At 41.5% G+C, this 7778-nt stretch overlaps 1 long non-coding RNA gene across 2 annotated transcripts; it reads left to right on the top strand.

Moving 5' to 3' along the window:
* The first annotated feature begins 332 nt into the window (after positions 1-332).
* Positions 333-2323, top strand: LOC127910744 (uncharacterized). Of its 2 annotated transcripts, XR_008076090.1 has the most exons (5): positions 333-1130; positions 1207-1510; positions 1549-1586; positions 1891-1966; positions 2271-2323. It is a non-coding gene; the product is annotated as an uncharacterized LOC127910744 (long non-coding RNA). The 2 variants fall into 2 exon arrangements; XR_008076089.1 differs by lacking the exons at positions 1891-1966; positions 2271-2323 and having other exon boundaries at positions 1549-1650.
* Positions 2324-7778: the final 5455 nt, after the last annotated feature.

Below are 7778 nucleotides of genomic sequence, written 5' to 3'. Positions count from 1 at the left end.
ACCTGGTTAAATAAAGGTGTTCTCAACCAGCCTACCTGGTTAAATAAAGGTTTTCTCAACTAGCCTACCTGGTTATAAATAAAGGTGTTCTCAACTAGCCTACCTGGTTAAATAAAGGTGTTCTCAACTAGCCTACCTGGTTAAATAAAGGTGTTCTCAACCAGCCTACCTGGTTAAATAAAGGTGTTCTCAACTAGCCTACCAGGTTAAATAAAGGTGTTCTCAACTAGCCTACCTGGTTAAATAAAGGTGTTCTCAACTGGCCTACCTGGTTAAATAAAGGTGTTCTCAACTGGCCTACCCGGTTAAATAAAGATGTTCTCAACTGGCCTACCCTGGTTAAATAAAGGTGTTCTCAACTAGCCTACCTGGTTAAATAAAGGTGTTCTCAACTAGCCTACCTGGTTAAATAAAGGTGTTCTCAACTAGCCTACCTGGTTAAATAAAGGTGTTCTCAACTGGCCTACCTGGTTAAATAAAGGTGTTCTCAACTAGCCTACCTGGTTAAATAAAGGTGTTCTCAACTAGCCTACCTGGTTAAATAAAGGTGTTCTCAACTAGCCTACCTGGTTAAATAAAGGTGTTCTCAACTAGCCTACCTGGTTAAATAAAGGTGTTCTAAACTAGCCTACCTGGTTAAATAAAGGTGTTCTCAACTAGCCTACCTGGTTAAATAAAGGTGTTCTCAACTAGTCTACCTGGTTAAATAAAGGTGTTCTCAACTAGTCTACCTGGTTAAATAAAGGTGAAATAAAAATACATTTAAAACATTTGTCCACAACTGTTGCTTACGAAGTATGGGATGAATAAAATTATATATGATTTGCTGCTCTCTGAAAGGTGATCGCATCAGCTGAGGCCCAGGTGTGTAAAGGGTCTACTAATCAACAGCTGAGGCCCAGGTGTGTAAAGGGTTTACTAATCAACAGCTGAGGCCCAGGTATGTAAAGGGTTTACTAATCAACAGCTGAGGCCCAGGTGTGTAAAGGGTTTACTAATCAACAGCTGAGGCCCAGGTGTGTAAAGGGTCTACTAATCAACAGCTGAGGCCCAGGTGTGTAAAGGGTCTACTAATCAACAGCTGAGGCCCAGGTGTGTAAAGGGTTTACTAATCAACAGCTGAGGCCCAGGTGTGTAAAGGGTCTAATAATCAACAGCTGAGGCCCAGGTGTGTAAAGGGTCTACTAATCAACAGCTGAGGCCCAGGTGTGTAAAGGGTTTACTAATCAACAGCTGAGGCCCAGGTGTGTAAAGGGTTTACTAATCAACAGCTGAGGCCCAGGTGTGTAAAGGGTTTACTAATCAACAGCTGAGGCCCAGGTGTGTAAAGGGTTTACTAATCAACAGCTGAGGCCCAGGTGTGTAAAGGGTTTACTAATCAACAGCTGAGGCCCAGGTGTGTAAAGGGTTTACTAATCAACAGCTGAGGCCCAGGTGTGTAAAGGGTTTACTAATCAACAGCTGAGGCCCAGGTGTGTAAAGGGTTTACTAATCAACAGCTGAGGCCCAGGTGTGTAAAGGGTCTACTAATCAACAGCTGAGGCCCAGGTGTGTAAAGGGTTTACTAATCAACAGCTGAGGCCCAGGTGTGTAAAGGGTTTACTAATCAACAGCTGAGGCCCAGGTGTGTAAAGGGTTTACTAATCAACAGCTGAGGCCCAGGTGTGTAAAGGGTCTACTAATCAACAGCTGAGGCCCAGGTGTGTAAAGGGTTTACTAATCAACAGCTGAGGCCCAGGTATGTAAAGGGTCTACTAATCAACAGCTGAGGCCCAGGTATGTAAAGGGTCTACTAATCAACAGCTGAGGCCCAGGTATGTAAAGGGTCTACTAATCAACAGCTGAGGCCCAGGTATGTAAAGGGTCTACTAATCAACAGCTGAGGCCCAGGTTTGTAAAGGGTCTACTAATCAACAGCTGAGGCCCAGGTGTGTAAAGGGTCTACTAATCAACAGCTGAGGCCCAGGTGTGTAAAGGGTTTACTAATCAACAGCTGATGCCCAGGTGTGTAAAGGGTCTACTAATCAACAGCTGAGGCCCAGGTATGTAAAGGGTTTACTAATCAACAGCTGAGGCCCAGGTATGTAAAGGGTCTACTAATCAACAGCTGAGGCCCAGGTATGTAAAGGGTCTACTAATCAACAGCTGAGGCCCAGGTATGTAAAGGGTTTACTAATCAACAGCTGAGGCCCAGGTATGTAAAGGGTTTACTAATCAACAGCTGAGGCCCAGGTGTGTAAAGGGTTTACTAATCAACAACTGAGGCCCAGGTGTGTAAAGGGTTTACTAATCAACAGCTGAGGCCCAGGTGTGTAAAGGGTTTACTAATCAACAGCTGAGGCCCAGGTGTGTAAAGGGTCTACTAATCAACAGCTGAGGCCCAGGTGTGTAAAGGGTTTACTAATCAACAGCTGAGGCCCAGGTGCACTTTTAAATTGATAGCAGTTGGCTCAATGACTGGACGTATATTGGAACGGCAGCATAGAAATGCGTTAGTAGCAATGCCTCAATTCATCGGGACGTGGACATGGTGTTGAAAGCCTTCCACAGGGATGCTGGTCCATGTTGACTCCAATGCTTCCCGAGGTTTGTGTCAACTTTGCTGCATGTCGATTAGGTGGCGGACCATTCTTAATTCACACGGGGAACTATTGAGTGTGAAAAACCCAGCAGCGTTGTAATTCTCGACACAAACCGGTTGCGCCTGGCTCCTACTACCATACCCCCGTTCAAAGGCACTTAATATTATTATCCTGCCTATTCTCCCTCTGAATGACGCACAGACACAATCCATGTCTCAACTTTCTCAAGGATGAAAAATCCTTCTTTAACCCCGTCTTCCTCCCCTTCATCTACACTGATTGAAGTGGATTTAACAAGTGACATCAATAAGCGATCATATATTTCACCTGGTCAGTCTATGTCATGGAAAGAGCAGATGTATATGTTCAAGTGGTAAAGAAAACAACTCATTTAGTTGTTGTGGCAGACATTTTATAGATCTGAAGATAACTTCTCCAAGAAAAACAAACATCTGATTTCAAAACACTTTTAACGATAGGGAGCTGGTAGGACGCACCCGAGGTTCTAGATTAGAAGAGACTGACATTGAAACTACAGCACCTCACCCGAGGTTCTAGATTAGAAGAGACTGACATAGAAACTACAGCACCTCACCCGAGGTTCTAGATTAAAAGAGACTGACATAGAAACTACAGCACCTCACCCGAGGTTCTAGATTAGAAGAGACTGACATAGAAACTACAGCACCTCACCAGAGGTTCTAGATTAGAAGAGACTGACATAGAAACTACAGCACCTCACCTGAGGTTCTAGTATATAGAAGAGACTGACATAGAAACTACAGCACCTCACCCGAGGTTCTAGCATATAGAAGAGACTGACATAGAAACTACAGCATCTCACCCGAGGTTCTAGATTAGAAGAGACTGACATAGAAACTACAGCACTCACCCGAGGTTCTAGCATAGAAGAGACTGACATAGAAACTACAGCACCTCACCTGAGGTTCTAGTATATAGAAGAGACTGACATAGAAACTACAGCACCTCACCCGAGGTTCTAGCATATAGAAGAGACTGACATAGAAACTACAGCACCTCACCCGAGGTTCTAGCATATAGAAGAGACTGACATAGAAACTACAGCACCTCACCCGAGGTTCTAGCATAGAAGAGTTCTACAGCACCTCATCACATATATAGAAGAGAAGAAGAGCACTCACCAGAGGTTCTATAGAATGACATAGAAACTACAGCACCTCACCAGAGGTTCTAGCATAGAAGAGAATGACATAGAAACTACAGCACCTCATCACATATGCCCGTATAGAACCAGAGCCGTGCAAATGTAGATGCATTACATTACAGAGTTACATAATTACCGCTGTCTGTTCAAAAAGGAACTCGTTCAGAATAGCCTACTGCACTACGAGTAGGCCTGTAATTTAGCCTCAGAGAATCAGGACATCCTGTTTTTTTTTTTTTTAAACTGCCTAGCTGTGGATTGTGTGCAATCATTAGCGTACAGTCGGGAACGCGCTGCAAATAGGCTGTCAGAAAAAACAGCATGCACACAAAACAGGTCTTTCGCCGTATTTAATATATATATATATATATAAATAATCGTGAGGAAATACAGGATAGAAAAGCAAATGGCTCATACTGAAAAGAGTATAACCTCTCCGGTTGTAAAGAGTATAACCTCTCCTGTTGTAAAGAGTATAACCTCTCCTGTTGTAAAGAGTATAACCTCTCCTGTTGTAAAGAGTATAACCTCTCCTGTTGTAAAGAGTATAACCTCTCCTGTTGTAAAGAGTATAACCTCTCCTACTGTAAAGAGTATAACCTCTCCTGTTGTAAAGAGTATAACCTCTCCTGTTGTAAAGAGTATAACCTCTCCTGTTGTAAAGAGTATAACCTCTCCTACTGTAAAGAGTATAACCTCTCCTGTTGTAAAGAGTATAACCTCTCCTGTTGTAAAGAGTATAACCTCTCCTGTTGTAAAGAGTATAACCTCTCCTGTTGTAAAGAGTATAACCTCTCCTACTGTAAAGAGTATAACCTCTCCTGTTGTAAAGAGTATAACCTCTCCTGTTGTAAAGAGTATAACCTCTCCTGTTGTAAAGAGTATAACCTCTCCTGTTGTATAACCTCTCCTAAGGAGTATAACCTCTCCTACTGTAAAGAGTATAACCTCTCCTGTTGTAAAGAGTATAATAATAACCTCTCCTACTGTAAAGAGTATAACCTCTCCTGTTGTAAAGAGTATAACCTCTCCTGTTGTAAAGAGTATAACCTCTCCTACTGTAAAGAGTATAACCTCTCCTAAAGAGTATAACCTCTCCTGTTGTAAAGAGTATAACCTCTCCTGTTGTAAAGAGTATAACCTCTCCTACTGTAAAGAGTATAACCTCTCCTGTTGTAAAGAGTATAACCTCTCCTGTTGTAAAGAGTATAACCTCTCCTACTGTAAAGAGTATAACCTCTCCTGTTGTAAAGAGTATAACCTCTCCTACTGTAAAGAGTATAACCTCTCCTACTGTAAAGAGTATAACCTCTCCTACTGTAAAGAGTATAACCTCTCCTACTGTAAAGAGTATAACCTCTCCTACTGTAAAGAGTTTAAACTCTCCTGTTGTAGGTTACCAAATAGGCAAACATTGTTTTACGAAGTAAAACAAAAAGAGAGAGAGTTTTTTTTGGGCACGAGCGCATCTGCCATCACTGGCTGCACAAAGTCAGAGAGAAATTCGGGGCTATAACTTCCTCCTCATACTGCACAGTGCGTCTCCACACAACTACACCTAAGACTCAAGACTATCGATCGATTCAAGACAAAGACGTTTTTATGGATCCCAAGAGTCTCCGTTTGATTGTGTCAAAGTAGCTTTGACGTTTTGATAATTAGTGAGGTATTTTTTTTTTTAATTAAAGACTCCAGCCATGTACGATGAGGTAGAATTGACAGGAAATGCCGTTTTGTGAAAAAAGGCAAAACATTTTCTTGGATCCTAGGCTACTAAAAATGCCCCTACCCACAAGTCTACAACTTCTGTAAGGGCCTCTACTCTACTGCTCTATGCCATCTCACATTCAATGCTTTGTTATAAATGTGTAGAAAATACTTCTCATGTGTTCCTCAGAGCAGAGACCTTTGACCCCTGAAAGGTCTGAGTGTCGCCCTGAATATTTCCATTTGTGGCAAATGACTATTCGACCAACAACCATTGACGATGTCAAACAATTTAAACAATTAAAAATGACATCAACACGTAAAATACTACAATGATAATCAATAACCTTAAGCCTATTAAAATCGAATTAATTAATATATATCTTTAAATGACACTGTTTCCTGCGTCCTTCAAACAAGGTTACATTCTCCAATGCATGAACTCAATGACACAGGGTATGAAAATGAGCCGGCTATCAAACGCACTGACAGCAGAGCATCCCATCGAGAGGGTCCCAAACAGCACCCTATTGCCTATATAGTGCACTACTTTTAACCAGAGCCCTATTGCAGTAGTGGGAATATAGGGTGCCATTTTGTCCCCCACCCCCCCATGTCCTCACACTGTAACAGAGTGTACATCAGTCCGAGTCGGCACCTATTGTCAGGAGACTATGGAAATTAGGTGCTTTCTTACTTTTTCTTTTGTTCTGGGTTAATTTCTGTTGTTATCAGCTGGACGATCAAGTTCCTGTTTTCACTTGTTTCAACCGATTGTATTATTATTTAATGCTCTCGTTGGTTGGAGAGAAGAAAGAAAAAAAAAAAACACGGCCAATCAGCAGGTGAGGACGCTCTTAAGTCGGCTGCATTTGCATGATGTTGGAGATACAGCATCTGGATATGAATGTGATGTTTAACGAAAGCTTAGGAAAGGGATGTTCAACAGCAGAAGACATTAAAGGCTGTGTTTAACGAAAGCTTAGGAAAGGGATGTTCAACAGCAGAAGACATTAAAGGCTGTGTTTAACGAAAGCCTAGGAAAGGGATGTTCAACAGCAGAAGACATTAAAGGCTGTGTTTAACGAAAGCTTAGGAAAGGGATGTTCAACAGCAGAAGACATTTCAAGGCTGTGTTTTCAGGTTGCTTCTCTCGTTTTTTTTTTCTCCTCTCTCTCTCTCCCAGAGATGATCTAAGTTATTAACAAATAGAGAGTGTACATGTCTCGACCTGTATGTCACCGATATGAACATGTATTCACGAGCTACAGGAAGTGGCCTTGGATAAAAGTGTATGTTGTTAAATGGAATAGACAGGACCGAAGTATACGAAAGGAGAGAACCATTCAAATGACCCCTTCTCAACAAGCCGGACCAGAACCACTGCAACGGGTCGCAGTTGTACATGAGAACGAGTTCTCAACAAGCCTAACCGGTTAAATAAAGGTGAAATTAACAACAAATAAATACAAAATAAATAATTCATGAATCCCAGCTGACTAAACTCAACTGACAGGAAGTGCCTAATGAACTCCAACAACGGAGACCAGGCTGACGACATCGATTGGCCCAAGTCAACTTATAAAACGCCTGCGTTTGTCCTCTCGAGACACGTGCATTTCTTTGTGCACGGAAAAACTAGTTTGATTGCTATAGGAGTGTCCCGTAAGGCCATATTTTAAGTTTCTGTTGTTGTTAAAATAAAATTAAACCTGACGATTTGAAAGTTCTATTTTGCCTGGTTCAAACATACCTCACATTTCAGAACCTCACTACCCTCACATTAACACTGTGAATTATACAGAACCTCATTACCCTCACATTAACACTGTGAATTATACAGAACCTCACTACCCTCACATTAACACTGTGAATTATACAGAACCTCATTACCCTCACATTAACACTGTGAATTATACAGAACCTCACTACCCTCACATTAACACTGTGAATTATACAGAACCTCACTACCCTCACATTAACACTGTGAACTATACAGAACCTCATTACCCTCACATTAACACTGAATTATACAGAACCTCATTACCCTCACATTAACACTGAATTATACAGAACCTCATTACCCTCACATTAACCCTGTGAATTATACAGAACCTCATTACCCTCACATTAACACTGTGAATTATACAGAACCTCATTACCCTCACATTAACACTGTGAATTATACAGAACCTCATTACCCTCACATTAACACTGTGAATTATACAGAACCTCATTACCCTCACATTAACACTGTGAATTATACAGAACCTCATTACCCTCACATTAACCCTGTGAATTAT

Source organism: Oncorhynchus keta, chromosome 22, assembly GCF_023373465.1.
Source record: "Oncorhynchus keta strain PuntledgeMale-10-30-2019 chromosome 22, Oket_V2, whole genome shotgun sequence".
Lineage (NCBI taxonomy): Eukaryota > Metazoa > Chordata > Actinopteri > Salmoniformes > Salmonidae > Oncorhynchus > Oncorhynchus keta.
This window is presented reverse-complemented; position numbering and strand designations above follow the sequence as displayed.